Source organism: Carettochelys insculpta, chromosome 17 (genome assembly GCF_033958435.1).
Source record: "Carettochelys insculpta isolate YL-2023 chromosome 17, ASM3395843v1, whole genome shotgun sequence".
NCBI lineage: Eukaryota > Metazoa > Chordata > Testudines > Carettochelyidae > Carettochelys > Carettochelys insculpta.
In genome coordinates, this window is record NC_134153.1 from 26,392,618 (window position 1) to 26,413,276 (window position 20,659).

At 43.9% G+C, this 20,659-nt stretch overlaps 1 long non-coding RNA gene across 5 annotated transcripts in view; it reads left to right on the forward strand.

The window, feature by feature from the left end:
• LOC142022157 (uncharacterized) overlaps window positions 1–20,659 on the forward strand; it is a 465,994-nt gene that overhangs the window by 274,339 nt on the left and 170,996 nt on the right. For all 5 annotated transcript variants that reach the window (XR_012647864.1, XR_012647868.1, XR_012647867.1 and 2 more), the window contains exon 3: window positions 13,790–13,887. This is a non-coding gene — a long non-coding RNA (uncharacterized LOC142022157). The remainder of the gene's footprint in view (window positions 1–13,789; window positions 13,888–20,659) is intronic.

A 20,659-nucleotide genomic window follows, 5' to 3' on the forward strand; every position in this document is an offset into this window, starting at 1 on the left:
TTAGCTTCACTTTTACTTATACAGGTTAAACCTCTCTCATCTGGAACTCTCTTATCTGGCAAACTCCATAATCTGGCAAGATTTTAGTTAGCCAGGTGACCACTTATGGGTGTGGCCAAGTTTCCCGTGGTTCCATAAAGTTTGTTTGCAGCCATCAGTCCTGGCTTTCAGTGTTCTATGCAGTTATTTAGCTGTAATTTACCCCTACGTGTCATCTAAGAGCCCAGTAAGCAGTGGAAATTTTAGTAATGTGGTTGAAATATTGACTTCCTGTTGTCCAGCAAATTCACTCATCCAGAACCAGTCAGATCCCAAGGGTCACTTTCTAGTAAGTTTCATTTTCTGGCTGTCATGCATTAGCCCAGACATTGGTTACAAACTTATTTTCAGCCATAGAAATAAAGAATGATGTCCTGGCTCCATTGAAATCAAAGGCAAGAATCCCATTCATTTCAGAGCCAGGATTTCACCCAAAATGTTTGCCTGTTGGCTTTGGTCAAGATTTACAAACCTAGTTGCTTAAATTTTGGCTGGTGATTCCAAAGTGTGGAGTGCCCTGTAGCTCATGGTCCTGGCAGTGGGAGCTGCTGAGAGCTAAGTTCTGCTGATTATCCAGCCACTGATGAAGGTGTCTAAAGAGGGACTTTAGAGTCTCCCTTCCAGACCCCATTTTTAAAAATCTTGATCATTAAGTTTCTGATTTTCTCTCAGATACCTGCCGTAAGCAGACTGTAACCCAATGGCGTCTCCAGTGTGGGTATGCCACTGCACTGTGAGGATGCACTTTCTGGATGGCTACAGGGCACTCAGATGTAACTGCAGTATCTTTAGACACGCCCAAACTAGCTTTGATCTAACCAGCTCCAATAGCGAACTGCAGGAAGCCAGGGCAACATGGGCTGTGCTGCATCCTTGGTTGAGAGCCTCTGTTTATATTCCAGTGGATAGCCCATATGACAGGGTGGCCCGCCGGATAGGGACTAAGAGCCATCTATAGAATGGATGAGCCACATGGATTAAGTGCAAAGATCTGTCTATCTATCTATCTATCTAAAAATAAACATACGTATGTGGCTCAATCCCTTCCCTCCCCCTAGAGCCAGGCACTCCCCACCCTCTGCTCAAACCCAACCCCCTGCCCCTCTTCCAGAGCCAGGTACCCCCAGCTCCTCACTGTAATCCAATTCCCCCAGCCTTCTCCCTGAACCTGGCACTCCCAGTTGCAAACTTGTTGCTGGCGACTCAGCAGAGCTGCTGTTGCCCCATGCTTCTCCCACCAAGTGATGGGGCTCACGTGCAGAGCAGCAGACCGCGCTCCTGGCACACAACTCCAATTAGGAGCCTCATTTAATTGCTCAAAAAGCCACCCCACCATATGGCTACCACTTCACTGCTGTGTTACGTGAGCTGGCCAGGTCAAAGTTATGCTGTGACTGGCATCTAGATATACCCTGCATTGCACAGCCTTCCTACCCCTTCTTGAGACTGAGCTGCTGGTAATGGGGTTGCTTTCACAGCCTCCTGCCTCCTTGACATATAGTTTCCATTTCCTTTGCTCCCTTGGCTTCCCTGAAGTGTTCTGCTTTTAGTGACAGGGATCTCTGCTGGAGTGAAATATTGCCTGTGTCTCTGAGCCACCTTCCCATTCATGTCATGCTGGCTGCCCAGGGAGCATTGGCAACGTGTATCAGTGACACTGTCCCACACTGGCTCTTTCACCCTCCCAGGGAAAAAAAATCTGTGGTGTTATAATTGTCCCTGCACCAGTGTGCGGTTGTAATGGGAAGTGACTGCTTGCCTGAATAATAAAATATCCCAGTATATCTCAGCCTGTCCCCCCGCCATCCACTTTATACCTGTTAAACTGCTGCTGTTCCTGATCTCACCGCTCCTCTCATTTCTGCCTTCACATACATTTTACGGGCTGTCACATCCACTAGCCTGAATTACGTGTGTTCCTGTGATGGAGAGTTTTTTGACAGCTGCTTATTCAAAGCCCCACTGCTAAGGCAAGTCTGCTGGTGTCTGCTCTCTCCCTCTGCCTTCACCTTCTGCTCACATGGTTGTTCTGACTCTCCCTGGTCTTCCTCTAATCATTATTAACTTTTGGACACTGTTTAGTTTCTGATTCTCTGGCACTGTCTTTATTCCATGGGGAGCTGGGGATAGAGAGGCTGGTCATGCTTCATTTGAAATCTGCTCTTGCTAATTTCCGGTTGTGAGGGACCTGGAGACTCTGCTGGAAGGCGCTAGGCACCTTCCACTTGTGCTGGATTCAAGCATTTAGACACTGCTGCATTCAGCACTGCAAAGCCAAACTAATTTCAGAGCCTCCCAAGACGGACATCTGGAGTCCAGCCACTCTGACATCCTGCAGTCCCACTGCCCCTCCTTGTGAAGGAAGGAGGGTAGGAAAACCTGAGCTTGGCCACTGCCCAGATCTCCTCCTTTGCAATACCTCACCAGGAGCTGGGGTGGGGCTGTGGACTGTAACAGTCAACAGTCGCTGTAAGTAGCACAGACTCTTCATCGTCCTACCAACGCTGACCTATGCACTTCTAGCAGAGGTGGAAGTACCAGGCTGCTGCAGCGGGCATCTTACATCAGTGGGAGTGTCATTGTAATGTGGACACTGACAGAGTTAGGTTGGCAGACGCTGCCATACATCAGTCTAACTTGGGTCAGCGATTAAAAAAAAAAAGGCAAGAAAGGCCATTTATTTGTAATTTGGTAAAAAAAAAATCACTAATTCAAGAGCTGCAATGGATGTGAATATGAGATGGTCGTTAATAAATAACAGCGAACGATACTTTATTTTAGTCCAGTTTAAGAAGAGTGCGTGAACACATCCCACAAGGCACTGCACATATTAGAGGGGGAGTTACCCAGTGTTTTGAGATGATGTATGATTTGCTACTTAGATGTCAGTTGTTCTTTGTTGGGCTTTTAAATGTTCACCGAAATATTGAAAAGACTCAGGAGTGTTTTGTTTTTTTCTTTAACTTTGCAATTAGAGTGTCGGGAACCGCAAAGGAATCCTCAAAGAGCCACAGGTGGCTCCAGAGCTGCAGGTTTCAGTCTCCTGATCTTAGTATAGTGGGACCAGGCTTCTGTTTCATTTTCAGAAGGGATTGAGGCATGTAGGACCCACTATTCCCTTGATAGTTGAGGGGATTGATGCTCCTAAATCCCTTTTGAAATTGATGTTTTTAAAAGGCACCTCTGTGGCCAATTCCTGGCACTGCAATGAGGTAGGTCCCCTCTTTGGATACATTAGCTCCAATGTGGCGCCACTGAGCACAAGTAAGAATCTGAGGCTTTGGCTACACGGGCAATTGAGCCTCAAAGCTTTCTCGGTCACAGGTGCTTAAGTCCTCCCCACTGAACACAGCAAGTGCTAGTGTTAACATCACTTGGTTGGCAGCTGGGCTCTCCTGCTGGCAAAGCAAACACCCTGTGTAAGAAGTGGAATATTTCTGTTCTCAAAAGTGCCGACAAACAGCATTTACACTGCCTGGGTCAACAAAGCTCCGTTGCTAAAAGCTGTGTGGGGTAGATAGACTCTGACTGGACGAGAAGAGAAATCATCATAACGTCATTAGAATAACTTCTTTACACGGATGAAGCGCATCTTTGCCCACCAAAGCTGATGTTTATGCTCCAAAATATCTGTTAGTCTGTAAGGTGCCACAGGACTTCTTGTTATTCTTTACACTAGCTAACGATCTGGCCCAATCTACCCTGTCGAACCTTAATCTCCCCTCAGCCTCTTCTCAGTGATGTCCTCTCTTGCTCTGCAAGCATTTCTTTGACAAGACAAATCTTTTATTTTCTTAAAAGCAACAGTCAAAGTTCAGGAAAAGCTATAGTGTTCAGTTCAGAGAGAGAGAGAGAGATTAATTTGCATAATCACATCAGTTTTTAGCCTCACCAAATGTATTCAGGTCTTCAGACATCTGACAGTCTGTCCTACCTCTCTGGCAGTCTCCCTGCTGGTAAAGCAATTACATGTGTCAAAAGGCACCCAGTGAAGGGTTTAAAGGTGCCACAAAAGTACCGTTCTAGAGGGAGCTGTGGGGCTTTTAGGATAATTGCAGAAAATAGGGCAACCAATCAAAACTTTCAACCAAAATAAAAACCGAATGGCCAAAATAAAAATAAATCCAGCAAAAGAAATGAGCTGTGGCTCACTCTCAGCGGGGAGATGGCTCAAACGTGTTCTCCTTTTGTGACAATGCAACAGTTTACTGACAGATCTTCCCAGAAGAAATTTCCTGCTTGCCCATGGGGTCAAGGTAAAGCCTGCCCCTTGGAGCAAGTAGCCCAAGAACTAGCAGCCACTTGCTGGATGTTTTGTCCAGTCTCTTTAAATATACCCAATTTTCTTCATGCAAATTTCAATAGTTCTCCCGGGCATCTTCCGTTGTGACCTTACTGGCCATCTGAGCCATGACTTGGCCTCATGCTCTTTTTGTCCCTGCTGAAACCTTAAAAAGAACCACCTTCAGTAACAACAACCAACCTCAAACAGTAAGAAGCATAGCAACGCTGTCATTCCCTTGGATCCCAATCTTCTGTTCCTCACGCCGTGTGTGTGGCATAGATCAGTGTTTCTCAACCCACGCGATGTGTACCCTTAGAGGTGTGTGAGAGGAGTCTGCGGGGTATGGAGCACTCGAGCTGCATGCAGTGATTTGAGCAATGAAATGCAGCCTCTGCTTGGAACCGCGCACCAGGAGTGCCATCCGCCGCTCTGCCCATGCACCTTGGCGGGAAAAGCATGTGGGAGTGGCTCTGGTGAGTCTCAGATGTGTTAGAGTGGGGGAGGAGCCGGGGGGAGGTGTTAGAGCAGGGAGGCTGGGGGTACCTGGCTCTGGGAGACGGGAGGGCGCTAGTTTGTAGCAGGAAGCTGGGGGTGCCTGGCTGTGAGGGACAGGAGGGGGCTGGGTTATAGTGGGGAGCTGGGGTGTCTGGCTCTGGGGGAGGGGAAGGGCATTGAGCCACATATATATTTATTTTCTCTCTTGCTCTCTCTCTATATATAGAATAAAAATAAATGTAGAAATTATATATTGTATATCTATGGCCGCGTCTACACGTGCACGCTACTTCGCAGTAGTGGCGCCAACTTCGAAATAGCTCCCGTCACGGCTACACGTGTTGGGTGCTATTTCGAAGTTGAAATCAATTTTAGGTGGTGAGACGTCAAAGTCGCTAACCCCATGAGGGGATGGGAATAGCGCCCTACTTCGAAGTTGAACGTCGAAGTAGGGCACGTGAAGACGATCTGCGTCCCGCAACATCGAAATAGCAGGGTCCACCATGGCGGCCATCAGCTGAGGGGTTGAGAGACGCTCTCTCTCCAGCCCCTGCGGGGCTCTATGGTCACCGTGGGCAGCAGCCCTTAGCCCAGGGCTTCTGCCTGCTGCTGCGGCAGCTGGGGATCCATGCTGCATGCACAGGGTCTGCAACCAGTTGTCGGCTCTGTGGATCTTGTGTTGCTTAGTGCAAGTGTGTCTGGGAGGGGCCCTTTAAGGGAGCGGCTTGCTGTTGAGTGCACCCTGTGACCCTGTCTGCAGCTGTTCCTGGCACCCTTATTTCGATGTGGGCCGCTTTGGCGTGTAGACGTTCCCTCGCAGCGCCTATTTCGATGTGGTGCTGCCCAACGTCGAAGTTGAACGTCGACGTTTCCAGCCCTGGAGGACGTGTAGACGTTATTCATCGAAATAGCCTATTTCGATGTAGCGTGCACGTGTAGACGTAGCCTATATGGGCTTGTCTGCACTAGCTCCCTCTTCAAAGGGAGCATGGTAAGTAGGGTGTTGGGAGTTTATTAATGAAGTGCTGTGGTGCATATGCAGCGCTTCATTAAGCAACCCCACCCCTCACCCCCAGCAACTTGGAAGTCTTAAACTTCAAAGCGCCAGCTTGTGTCTAACCGTGGCTCACCCGCCAGTACTTCAAAGTGCCCGGGGTACTTCAAAGTCCCTTTACTCCTCAGCACTTCATTAATAAACTCCCAACACCCTACTTACCATCTTACCACGCTCCCTTTGAAGTAGAGAGCTAGTGTAGACAAGCCCTAAATGTCTGAAAATGGTAGGTCCTGGGACTAATTATAATTTTTTTTTTGAAAAAGGGGTGCTTTATTAGAAAAAAAAAAGGTTGAGCAACACTGGGGTAGATGTATATGTGCACATCTCTGTCTCTCTCTCTTTCTCTCTCACACACATGCATGTGCATGGTAGAATAATAGAACTGGAAAGGGCCTCGAGGTCAGGTCCATTGCCCTGCACTTTGCTCCTGGGAGGACTTATATGTACATAAACATAAAAAAATCATGTCACCTATAGCTGACATAAAAGCACATGTGGGCTAAAATGTTACAGCTGTCTAAAGGCACACAAGGGAACACAGCATGGCAGTTTAGGACAGGAAGTGTAGCATGCATTTGAATTGGAGGGAGAGGCGATTTAGGCAGCAGAACACAGCTAGACAAATTAGAATTTAGCCTGGACTTCAGAATATAATATTCCTGCTCTTGCAAAAAGTGCCTCACAATTTACTGACCTTGTGTGGTTTTTAGGAATGTTTGAAAACCTGAAATAAACAATTATTGTCCAAATTAAATAGGCAAGGAACTATTTTCCTAGAGGCTCCATTCATGAATATAAATGTGATGCTAATAATAGGCATATTGGGCTTCAGCTTTCTCTCTCTCTCTCTCTCTCTCATCTACATTCAGAACGCAAAAGCTAGGGATGGAATCAGAATCTGTGCTGACCCTGGTGTAAGTCTAAAGTACTTCTATTGACTTAAATGCAGTTACTCCAGACTTAACATTGGTGTGGCTGAGGGCATTGGCTAGTCCACACATTACAAAAATGCCTCATAAAGGTCCAGTATTTATTCAGTCCCATATGCAAAGACCAAAATAAATTGAATACATTGGAAGAGCCCCAAGATTATGTCTAGAATGATCCCAAAGTTGTTCTGTTTTCCAATTCAAATTAACCATATTACACATTAGGAATGTCTGGAGGTGGGGGGGTGGGGAAAGACAAGCCATCTCATAAAGCCTGGCTATGTATTTTAATGCACACAAGGTAAAAATAAAAATTACTCTGGAACATTTGTTTATTCCAGATTTATAATGTAGTTTGCTCTTCAGTTGCTTATTAAAAGTCTTAGGAAATATTGCTGGGGTGGTTATCTCCTCTCCGACAGTTCTGCAACTGCTACAGCTGCTCTCACTTATTCTGCTGTATTTTCAAAGTAACTCTATTGTCTTCAATTTATTTAAGCCTGTGTAACAGATCAGAATCTGACTTACTCCAGCTAAGCTAGTATTTTAATTGTAAGCGCTATTGCTGCTATTTTAGCACACAAAAACTACATGTAGTGGCAGCATGATGTCTAGCCCCCAAAAATGAAAAGAAGAAGAGTAAGAAATAAAAGGGAAAGCCTAGCATATTCCTTTCCATGGTTTACAATACTGTCAGGAACACATTCTGATGTTCCACGTGGTTTGTCCTGTCCTTGCTAAGAGATTCAGCAAAGCAGTACATTGTCTAACTTCTTCAGATTGGTCCTGCAACGCAAAGCCTTAACTGTGACCTGATATGCTGCTACATAGATCAGCACTTCAGACTGTTGCACGTTGTGCTTGTTTGGAAAGTAATTCTTCTTTAACAACACTGAAGTCACTGTTCAAGTCCTGTATAAGAGTGCAAATGTAGATCTCATCATACAAGTGCTCTCTGCTTGTTTGGAATGCAAACAATAGCATTTGAGTTCTCTTTGTGATTTCTTTTGCTGGGATGAAGGTAGTGTCTGGTGTAATGTCTTCAATCCCATTCAACGTCCATTTCCCAGCTATATAGAGGACATTCTGTTGGTAGAGCCAGCACTTCTAACCCATCTGTGATGGCTGTGGAGCTATTCTGTAATAATAGATGGATACTAGTTACTGGGATGTTTTCTGCGTGACTATATTGGTTTATCTAAGGAAAAGAATGGCTCAAAGAAAAAACATCTCAGCAAACACTCGCGAATTCTTTTGAGACAAAGCCAGCTGTGCCTTGATGATTTTAATCTCTTTCTCTAGCCATCTTCCAAAACTGGTTTTGATCAGGTCTAGAATGGGCCGGCAAACACAGAAGAATTCACATAGGCTTAAAAGGGACACACTCTCAAATACCAGTCTTTTTTTCAGTGGCGGGGGACTGGGGGGAGGGTGGTGAGTCAAACTGAGACGTAAAACCCTCCCAAGATGTCTCAAGAAATTAGCCTCTAAGAGGTAGCCACGTTAATCTCTATCTTCACAAAACAAAGAAAGCAGTCCTGTAGCACCTTGAAGACTAACAATATTATTTATTAGGTGATGCGCTTTCGTGGGATAGACCCACTTCTTCAACTCTGGAGAATGCTGATAAGTGAGAGAAAGAATATTTAAATAAGATAATAAAAAGTGAAAAAAAATAACAAATCAGCTATATAGGGTGGAAGGAATGGGGAGCAGTGTGAGGAGAAAAAAAGCCTCTGCAAGCGTCTATTAAGTTAAGTGGGATGCCTGCGGTCACTGCAAATATCAAAAGGTGGAGAGATCATCCTTGTAGTGTGTAAGGTAATTAGTATCTTTGTTGAGTCCAAGGTGATAGGTATCAAACTGGAAAATAAATTCCAATTCAGATGCCTCCCTTTGTAATCTGGTGTTAAAATCTCATTGTTTTAAAGATACACTGTTAAGTGTTGAAACAAAAAAGCAGTCCAGTAGCACTTTAAAGACTAGCAAAATAATTTATTAGGTGGTGAGCTTCCATGGGACAGACCCGCTTCTTCAGTCCATAGTGATACCAGAACAGACTCAATGTTTAAGGCACAGAGAACCAAAAATAGTTATCAAGGTTGACAAATCAGAAAAATTGTAATCAAGTTGGGTAAATCAGAAGAGAAGAGGTGCGGTGGGGGTGGGGTGGGGGAGTCAAGAGTCAGATAAAACAAAGCATGTGAAAGAGTCCATATAATGACCGAGGTAATTGGCATCCCAGTTCAAACCATATGTTAATGTGTCTAATTTCAATATAAAAGAGAGCTCGACACTCTCTCTTTGCAGGCGATTCTTGAAGTTCCTTTTCAGTAAAACACAGACTTTCAGGTTATTAACAGAATGGCCCACTCCATCAAAGTGCTGGCTGCCAGGCTCGTGAGTTAAGAGCTTTTTGATTGTTTTGCGTCCATTCGTTCTTTGTTGAAGCGTTTACCATTTGTCCTATATTCAAAGTATGTGGGCGTTGTTGGCACATGATGGCATATATGAGGTTAGTAGAGGAATATGAGAATGTGCCTGTGATTCTGTGAATAACTTGGTTAGGTCCAGTGATGGTATTTCCAGAAATATATGTGGTCAAAGCTGGCAACAGGGCTTGTTGCAAGGAAAAGCTCCAGGATTGGTATTATTGTGGTACAGTCTGTGGTTGCTGGTGAGAATCCTCATAAGGTTGGGGGTTGTCAGTAAGAGAGAACAGGCCTGTCACCTAGGGCCTTCTGTAATTAGAAATCCTGACTTTCACTACGACCATCAGGGGAAATCCACATAGAGTTCTTCTTTTGGTGTTGGGGAGGGGGGCGGCATCGAGAGAGTCAGATTGATGTTCAGAGGTGTGTTGGGAGAATTCCCTTAGATGGAGATGGTGAAAGAAGGCTTCAAGGTCACCACAGAATTGTATTAAGTTCATGGAGAAAGTGGGGCAGAAAGAAAAACCCCGGTGTAAGAGAGACTCTTCTGCAGGGCTGAGTTTGTAGCTGGAAAGATTAACAATATTGTTCGTTGAGTTGTGGTTGTTGTCGTTGTAGTATCCTGAGGTCTGAAGTAATTTAGACAATTTATTGTCCTTTCTTTTTCGTAGCAAGTGGAAGTGTGTTTTATAGATTTCTTGTCTAGTATATGTAAAGTCTCATTCTGTGGGATCTTGCGTGGATGCCTGATTATTGATGAGAATTTCAACTTCAGAGAGTTCATTTTTATTCATTTTTTGTTTATTGTAAAGGATTTTGATGAAGTGGTTCCTCAGTTTCCTAGAGAGCGTGTGGCATAGATTTCCGCTCTAGTCGGTGTGGTATGTTGATTGTAATGGGTTTTTCACTGTCAGTCCCTGTGCCTTGCCAAATTGAAATGCTCACTTACTGTTTTATGTGCGTTCAGATTCCTAATGTCTGATTTGTGTCCATTCATTCTTTGGTGAAGTGATTGTCCAGTTTGTCCAATATACATGGGTGAGGGGCATTGCTGGCACATGATGGCATATATCACATTAGTGGAGGTGCAGGAATATGAACCCCTGATCGTACAACTGACATGGCCAAGTCCAGTGATGGGGTCTCTAGTGTAAATATGTGGGCAGTTGGCAGTGGGGTTTGTTGCAAGGAAAGGTTCCAGAAATAGTATTTCTGTGGTGTGGCGTGTGGTTGCTCGTGAGGTTGGATGGCCATCTGTAGGAGAGAACAAGTCTGTCACCCAGGGCCTATGAGAGTCCAGCATCATGTTCCAGTACAGGTTGTAGAGTAGGGCTGCCGAGGTTGCCATGGTGGAATGGTAGGGCTTTAGGGAAGATAGGCCATGGCTGTGGACTGCCATCGTTAAACTGTTTTCCCACAACGATTTGTTCATATTGTTTTAAGAAGCCCAGGAGATCACTGTACGCCACTGGTCATAGACTCCTGAAGGGAAGAACTGCAGATGCCAGAGTTCAGCTGGACCGTCAGAGTAAGAAGGATATGGAATAAGGGGATTTCAAAGTCTGCTGGGTCCTTTCAAAAAGGACCCCCATGTAGACGAGCCGCAGAACTTTTGACGTGCCGTGGCCGGCAGCGTGCTAAAGAGTTGCTGAATATTCATTTCAGTGCCTCATTAGTATTCTCCGATTTGGCCTTTAGCATGGCCCTTTTGAAATTTTGGCCAAGTGTGGCGACAGCCTGGGTGTGATTGATTTCCCCCTCCAGAGGGCTTCCTGCAGATCCTGCCATCATTTGTATAATTAAAGACTGGCCTGTGGAAAAAAGAGGCTGGGACAAAGGCTGTGTCTACACCTGCATTCCTATTCCTCTTTTGAAAGAGGCATGCAAATGAGGGAAACTGAAAACGCGAATGAGGTGCAGATTTACATATCTAGGGCATCGGTTGCATATTCTTTCGAAAGAAGAAAAGCAGTGTAGACGCGGCTCTTTCGAAAGTAAGCCTCATCTTCAAAAGAATCCTTCTGCCCAGAAAGAATGTGAACAGGGGTTCTTTCGAAGATGGGGTTTACTTTTGAAAGAGCCACGTCTATGCTGCTTTTCTTCTTTCAAAAGAGGAATATGCAAATGAGGCACCAGATATGTAAATCTGTATCTAATTTGCATTTTGATGTCCCTCATTTGTATGCCTCATTCGAAAGAGTAGTGTAGACACAGCAAGTGTAGATACAGCCGAAATGAACTGTCATATGGATGAGAGGGAAAAAAACCCCCAGCAGCTGTAAGTGATGGACTGTCCCTGCAAACAGGAACTAGCAGGTTACAGCTGGCTCCAGTTAACCACTACCTGTTCCAGAGCTGCCTGGAGTGAGAGGAGTTTGGTGGCCTATTTAAATCAATCCCAGCCCTTGACAATGGGGGAGAGGTGCTGCTGAAGAAATGTTGGGAGATAGCGCTAGAAGATCACTCTGAAGTGGGCATTAGGTCAGTGTCTAAGGTGAAGCAACACCTTGGGAAATAAATATAAATAGATATAAAGCTGGTAGAATGTAGGCACAGACTGGGCCTGCCTTCTTGTAAGTGCTTTGGGCATAGAGGAGTCATAGGGTAATGGCACTGATGTAAATACATGAAGAAGACTTTTTAAAAATATAGATGCACCTTCTATAAAAATTGCTATTTTCTCTCGCTTCCTACCTCCACCATGACTTTCGTGGTGGTTGTGGTATCCTAGGTAATCACCTAGTGACAGAGGCACAGATTTTATCATAAATGAGATATAAAAACCTTTTCTGTTAGGGATCATAGAATCACGGAATCATAGAACACTAGAATTGGAAGGGACCTCAAGAGCCATTAAGTCCAGTCCCCTGCCCTTCTGGCAGAACCAAACACCATCTAGACTATCCCTAAGAGATGTCTATCTAACCTGCTCTTAAATATCTCCATTGATGGAGATTCCACAGCCTCCCTCGCTAACTTATTCCAGTGTTTAACCATCCTGACAGTTAGCAAGTTGTCCCTAATGTCCAACCTAAACCTCCATTGCTTCAGTTTAAGCCCATTGCTCCTTGTTCCATCCGCAGAGGCCAAGGAGAACAAATTTTCCTTCCTTCTCCTTGTAACCCTCTTGGTGGTACTTGAAAATTGCTATGATGTCCCCTCTAAATCTTCTCTTTTCTAAACTAAACAAGCCCAGTTCTTTCCGTCTTCACAACTCCGCATTAACTGCCGATAATGGGCCACAGCCACCCTGACTGAATAGACCTTGTCAGCTCTGGCCCTCCCCTTTACTGAGACTCCCTCTTTCAATCCTCCTCTGTAACCACCACCCACTCATACATTTGACGAAGCGGGTCTTTGTCCATGAAAGCTTATGCTCCAAAATATCTGTTAGGTGCCACAGGACTTCCTGTTGTTTTTGAAGACACAGACTAACTCGGCTACCTCTCTGATACTCAGAGATGGTGTTGTCCTATGGGGAGCCCCAGAAGAGGAACAGGGGAATATGGAGGTGCAGGCAGTGAGTCGGAGGTGTTGTGGGAATGAATTAGGAGACAAGACAGGATGCTGTGAGGAGTCTGGTGACTGAGATGGCAGAAGGAATATGGGCAGGGAGATGGGAGGGATAATCACGTGCTATACACATAAATATTCACTTCTCTCTGGTACGAGAACTGTCAGTGGACAACACAAAAAAAAAAAATTCAGGCAGGAACTTTACTGCGTTCCAGAATGAGGAGCAGCCATGAGCAATGGGATGAACCTCTGACAGGAGAGTGAAGTGCTTACATGGGGAGAGAGTCACTGAATGACTTGCTGTGTGTTAAAGTAATCAAAACAAAACCAATTGTACTAATTAAGGAAATGAAGGAGAAGGCTGGACAGTGGGGGACATAAAAGTAGTGGGTAACAGTGGGACTGGAATGGTAGGGTAAGAACTAGAGAGAGGAATCCTTTTGGGGATTTTAGATTCTGAAGGTTGAGTAAGGACAAGGCCTGGCTTTCAACACACTCAGTACACACTTGCATCCAAAACAGCAAACACAAATGAATTCTGGCTCTGCACGTGCAATTATTGCAGCTCTTTATTGCAGTACTGAGAAAGGTCTTTTATGTCTGTGTGTTATAAACTTTCAATTACTTTTTAAAAATGTATGTCTTTTACAGGTGTTTGACTAGGAGACGCTACCATGTATTGGTGTTGTAAATAACGCACACCTAAGAACTAGCCCTCTGTTAATAAACAGCCTCACACATTACCCACTTGCACTCAGTAGACTTTGTTTAGTCCTGTGTGTATAGTCTGTGCCATTAGCTGTATGCTCATCTGGGTAGGAATGCGAGCAATGATGTAAGCTGTGTAGAGCTGTGTACCTTTATTGTACTATGCAAAATATGATTAACAATAACTGTAATTACTGAGCTGGGTTAATTCAAAGTTTTGTATACCATTCCTCTTCTCCAGACCATCTAGTCTTTCTGCACCATGTGTAGAGTAGCAAATAAATACCCTCTGGTCTGATTTTTACTTCTACTTTTTGTTTCTTTTTAGTGTGCATTACAGAGCATCTTGCTGACTATTTCATACTGCTGAGATTCCCAGACAAGCAGCGTTTCCACTGGCTGTCATTACACTGCAGTTAGAGAGCGGTAAGGTCAAATAAATACATCCTAGTACTGTTCCGTGCTTCCTCCCAGTGGTTTCTGACCTTGTATATATCAGTTGGAGAGAGGTTGTGCATAATCTGGATCTGTTCCAGAGGTCAAGAATCACCAGCTTAAAGGAAGCCTACATAGTCAGTAGCTGCTTGTGGTGGTCTGCCTCCTGTTATGAAGGTCAAAGCAAAATCAGAGATGGTGTATTTTTTTTAATGTCATACTAACGCATTGACAGCTTTGGAAACAAAAGCTCTATCTAACCATGGTTGAGGCAGAGCATACGGAGTGTAAGTTTAATCTTCCCAATATGCACTTTCACCAGCGGGGAGCCTGCCAACTCTATTGAAACTCATCTAGGAGTGAGCAATCTACTGATACCAATATCCTATTCAATTACTACTGCTCACAGTCTGCCCAGAGAGATGCCAAATGCAGGTGTGGCACAATTATGTGGCTGCCTGTGCACAAAGAACTATCTGGAGAACCCCATGTGAAAAGAATAGAAGACCATTCAATGATAGATCACTGACTTTAAATCACTAGCAGCTCACACTGAACCTACACTGGTGACCTGGTGATGGAAAACTCTGGTTTCCTTTAGAGTTCCCCTGAGCGCAATCTAAAAATTGCAGTCTTTCATTATGCAGCTCCGAATTGTATGGCTGGAAGTTTGCGTTGGAGGAAGCAGTGAGATTTATTGCCCGTGATTATGCTGAATGGTTTAGGGAGGCTTTGTATATTCAGATGGAATTATTTTACACCTGTTACAGTGTTCATGGCTAGAACAGAGACTAGAAAAATATCAGTGAGGTTTTTGTTCATACATTAAATACTACTTAGAATTAACATAAGTAACTGCTTCAAAGATGGTTAGGCAATTGGTCTTACGTCAAGCAAAAGTAAAAGCCTGCTTAGAGCTATGTTTTAAAATAACTTATAATATTGTCTACTGCTATACTTATAACACATACTGCTCATATGTGTCTCATCCTTATGGCTGGTGTCGTGGAAACTTTATCCAAGTGACTTAAGGCAAGATTTGTTAAGGCATTTAAGTGTCTGAAGATAAGTAAGATTTTCAAAAGCATTTTAGCAGGTTAGGCACTTTAGGAGTTAAGTGTCTAAGGCACTTTTGAAAATGAGACTTAAGCTTGGAAGTCTCTCCGGCAACTTTGTGAATTTTACCCAACATCTACTGATAATTTATTAACCCTTCATAAGCTACAGGCATACATGCAAGGTTTGATGACCCAGAATTCATTGTAATTAAAGGGTACCTATGAAAGACTCTTCGGAGAATTAGCCTCTGTATTTTGGTCCACTTGAATATTTAAAACTAGAAATAACAAATTGGTATTATTTGGGCTGTCACAATAAAACAAAGACAATAACCTCAGAATAACTTCAGGAGGCTGTCAGTGCCTCGCAACATCCAGTTCTTGAGTTATTTGTGAGTGTTGAATTTGACTAGACAATGCTTTCCAATTGTGTTTGTTCCGGGTATCCTGCTGACAGGCATAGTCTTGAGTGTGTGTGCCATTCATCATCTCTCTCTCCTTATTATCATGATGTCAAGATTTGGCCTACTTGCTCACTGGTGTGCTTGGTGGTCATCTTGAATTTGTATAGAAAGGCTAGAGGGGTGTCAATTAAAAAGAGTATTGTTAGTTCTGCAGGGGACATATGGAAATGGTTAGAATAAGAAACATATTAGAGCTGAAACGAAGGAAAAACCAACAACCTTGGCAAAAGCATTTTATAGGGAGTTTCCAAATGGCATACCTTGCACTTTATAGAGTCATTTATGTGTGTTGAAAAAGCAGAATCAAGTGCTTCTTTTCCAGTGTAGTAAAAGAAGAAGCAAGCTCTAAAGGTGTTTTTTGATTGCTTTTTTTTTTTTAAACACACAATGGCTGCATGCATGCCCCAACTCTGATCTCTCAGAGACCAATTTTATATCAGTGCAGCTCTACAGGCTCCTGTGGATGTGTTCCTGATTTATGCTGAAATGAGATCAGGATCAGGTCCAGAACTAGAAAAGCATAGCTTCTAGGCTATGTTTTGACCCCCAAGAAAACTGCTTTGTCATACGCCTTGGGGGGACCTTGCTATTCAAACATGCTGCATTAACACTATTACAAACTGCAGTGTCTGACCATTCAAGTAAAGCATGCTAGTGTTTTTATATAGCATTGACTCAATAGGCAGCTGAATAGACTGATAGAATTAATATGTTCATACTTATCACTGATTCAGTGCAATCAGAAGATGATTGTGATTGGACAAGCAAAGTAAATGGGAAAAATTCCTCCTGCAGTCTTCCCAACATCACTTACCTTTCTCTGGTCTATTAATTTCAATTCTCTTACAATGCCAGAATCTAGCCCTGATGGTCCTTATTCAGGTGTGCTATTGTTGAAATGATTTGGGAGTTCAGATTTTTCAAAACCTTTGTCAGTCTGGATAGGCGTAATGATCTTTTCATAGAGCGTGTATATAGAATTCTCGACTAGGTTTAAAAAAATAGGGAGATGCACATCTCATAGAACTGGAAGGGACCTTGGGAGGTCCTTGAGTCCAGTTCTCTGCCCTCTCGGCAGAGCCAAACACCACTCCTTTTTTAATTTTTTAATCTATTTGCTCCAGATCTCTAAATGGCCCCTTCACGGATTGCACTCACAACCTTGAGTGTAGCAGGCCAATGCTTGAACCATTGAGCCATTCCTCCCCAGGTTATGGCTTCATAGTCAAAGAAAGTGACATTGTTAGTTTTAGCTACAGTTTTCTTTGACTTTCCAGGGCTCCTCTAAGGATATATAGGTCAGTCCCATGAATTTCAAAGCCATCAAGTTTCATATAGATACAGTTGTGTTATTTAGTGTTTATCCTGAAGTATAAAATTTCTCCCTACGCTTACAATACACTTGATAGCACTTATGAACTGATCCAAAGCCCTTTTAAGTTAGTGTTTCAATTGATTTCAGTGGGGCATAAGTCAGGTTTACACTGACTATATAGGCAGAACAGATAGCAATATGTATAATGAAGGTTGCCTGACAGTAAACTCTGTTTTAACTGATGTTCTGTTATCCAGAATTCTCAAATAACTGGCACTGTAGTTAAGTTTAAGTTAAAAATAAAGTAGTGAAATAAAGTTAAGTTTAAGTTAAAGATTAAAGTAAATTTTAGTTAAGTTTCATATAAGCACCAGACATGTATAGTGAAAGTTAAAATAAATACTGTATATGGTGTTGTTTAAGTTAAAGATCAAGTAAATTTTAGTTACATTTACCGTAAGTACAGTATAGTGAAAGTAAATACAAATAAATACAGCAAATACAGCATACGTTTACAGTGTACAATACAACTGTTGGCAACTAAAGTACTCTGCATACATTTTTGTTTCTGAATATCTAATCTTGCTTTTCTTCAGTGTTATGCATTTCTAGGTTTGCCTCTCTGTGATTCTGAATATCCAGCAACCTCCTGGTCCCAGGGTTGCCAAATATGAGTTTACTGTAAGACTGTTTTCAGTTGCTTAAAACCCTGCCAAACTTTAACTGGTTAGGCTAAAATTTTCCATGGGAGTGTGCCTAGCTCAGCCTGAGAGTTATTTTTGTCTAAGACTTCAACAACAATCATTTAACCATTTTCAAGAACATGATTTGGTGAAAATACATTTTTAACTGTTAAAAATTCTTCTGATATGCTGTAGTGCATTTGGAACATGACCTGGGAACTTGGTCATGAAGTTATCCTGGTGTCAGGGATGTGCTTTTTACTTCCCCTGTGAAAATCCTCCCATGTTTGCCAAAGTTACAAGCCCTCCCAGTAATTGCCCTTCCCAGATTGTGCACACCCCTGGGCTCAGGAACTGACAAATTTCCTGTGCTCTCAGTGAGCCCCATGCTGGTCCCAGGAATCACGAAGGAAGATGCTGACTGGAGTGAAGAGGGGTGAGGAGAAAGGCAAGATGGGGAGACTGGATCTAGTTTCTGAGTGAGGGTGGAAAGACTGGTAGTAGGATGAGGAGGCGGGGGAGTGGGACAGAAAATCAGAGTTGAGGCACTGGCCACTCACTGCTTATTTTTCTGGCCGTTGTGAGACCCTGGGGACTGATCTGCTAAAGCACTAAGCACTCACAGCTGTAACTGATGTGAACTGATGTGTGCCTTATACACCATACTCCTTGTTGAAAGTAATGTACCTATGACATGTGCCTCTGGAATCCACAGGGGCAGAGCACCTGTGCCATGCTGCTACCCTGTTTAGGTGGCATGCTCCCTCTAGCAGTCGCTTGGCTTTCTGAGGTCAGGCTTGGCCATGGCCACAGATCTCCTCTTGGGCAACCTCCAGCTCAATAAAAAACCTCTACCTCCTCCAGGTGAGTGACTGTGTAAAGAGGAACAAGCAGAACAGAGTCCTAGTGATCTGAACCACAGATTGCATCTCTTGGGACCTCTCCTGGGTCTGGAGGAGTGCAAGGCAGCTTCCTCCAACCTGGAATCTGGCAAAGAACACGAGTGCTAGTCCAGTTCTCCGAGCCTCTCTTCAGCTCCTTGCTCAAGGCTTCACAATGCAGATTTATTTTCTAGGCTTCTAGGCTTCTTCCCACCACTCAGCTCTCTGTGGAGCCTTTCTTACTCCTGATTAGGGAGCTGGGTAGCTGTTGGAAAGATCCACAAATTGCCTTCTCTTCAATTTGTTCTGTAGCAGGGAACTAAGATTATATAGAGAGATTTGTGCCCTTTCCCAACATTCTTCTGTTCCTCAGAATCCCCCTGAGAACAGATCCGAGCTGGAGCTGGAGCTGTAGCCCACCTGGAAGGGCCAGCATGCCCTTTGATAACTGGCTAGCTCTGCTGGGTCAGCACTCTGGAGGGAAGGGGGAGGTGAAGTAAGGATTCTGTCCTGCTCCTGTGTGCAGTGCACAGACACTTCTACGTGCCATTGGTCACAGGGTTGCAGTTCTGCCTGGCCCTTGCACAGGCAGTACAAATGGAGGAGTGAAGATTCCTTACCGTACCCTGTGCTGTTCACTTGTGTGAGGGCTAGATGCAATCTGCTCTCAAGTGAGGGCTGTATGGTGCGACTGGATGTTATGTATCAGGTTAGTGACTGGACAGGGATAACGCTTGGAGTATGTCTGCCTTGCTGCTGTGTGTCATGAGTAGATATACCAGCACCAGTCTGGCTTGGATACTGGAGTTGCAAAGTTGCAGCAGCACAGGTGTCAGCGCAAGCTAACTTAGCAGGGAATCACCCAGAGTCCTGGGCCGGCTTATCCAGCCTGCACTGCTGCATCTTTCCTAGATCAAAGCTAGCTCAGGTGTATCTACTTGAGCTGCTGTGGCCACCTGTGACTGCAATCTATTTGAGCTGGAAGGTATAATTTCCAGATTGAATGAGTGCTCTAAAAATGGAGGCATAGCCACCCTGGCATGGGTAGCTGGAGAGGTTAGAAGCTCCATACGTTCCAATTCAATCAGACCTAGCAGAGGTACACTTTCTGAAGTAGGAAGTTATGCTCCAGTGGAGGCATTGACTTCTGCTTCCAGTGGGAACGCTCACAATTAGGAATTCACGCTTTTACTTCCCACAGTATTCCGCAGCACCAGAATAAACATGCTGTTTTTTTACTTGCCTGCTTACCTGTTCGCTAACACTTCAAGAAGCAAATACAACAGAGGGCCAAAGGCAGAAAATGCAAATTCATTGGAAAACATGGAAGGAAATGTTTGTTTATTGCAGCATTTACCCTGCATGACTTTCAAACCAAGGTAGGGTGACTCCCCAGCAAAGTCTTGAGCTCAGACATCAAGGGCCAGACTTCCATCTAATACAGGCAAAAACCCCTATAACATTGGTGGACCTATACACTGCATAACTGCTGTCAGTGTCCAAAGAATTATGTTCTTTGCTGTGTGGCCAGAGGATTCTTGATCTGTTTCACTCTGCTGTTGCCTCTGCCTTCTTTCTAAACTGCTGCACTGACACACAAAGTACAATTGTATCATTGTTTACTACTAAGCCAGTGACAAGGAAAGTATTTTTCCTCGGCTACTACTACCATCAGTAAACACCCAATAACATAATGACCAGCCAGTGTGAAACTGTTAAAATTACCTCATAAATAACTCTTAATGCATAGAGAACTAGGAGCTGCTGTTGCTCATGGATAAATTACTCACTGCCATTATGGAACATTAAACTGTGGCTAATGTGGAGTTCTCCGTAGGGGATTCATTAAACACTATGGGTCTCCTATGGATTTAACCATCAGGAAACCAAACTGATCTGGCTTGTTGTCATTCTAGAATATTAGTGGTAATGCACCTCTGCGCCAGAGCAGCAAGGATGCTCATAGACCAGAAACATGCTTTAGGGGTGGCAGGGGAGATCACAAGCAAAACACATATGAGCATTTTGGGCAGGTTAAGATCTGTAGCAAATTTTTATATTTCATTCCTGCCTCCTGATGAATGAGCAGACATGGTTTACACCCACCTTGTGCAACTGGAGACTCAGCATTAGATGTGATTCTACCAGCAGTCCAACCCACGTGTAAAGTTCTCCTGTGAGCACCAGCAACCCCACTGAAGGAATAATCCCACTGGGCTCAGTGTGACTTCCTGGCATCAGGCAGTTACTCACATGCAGGAGTGTTTGCAGGCTCAGTATATTAAATTTATGTCAAAGACCAGATGGTAGTTGGTCCCAATTAGCAGTGCATAGCTATTAACATCACCATGGTATTCACAAT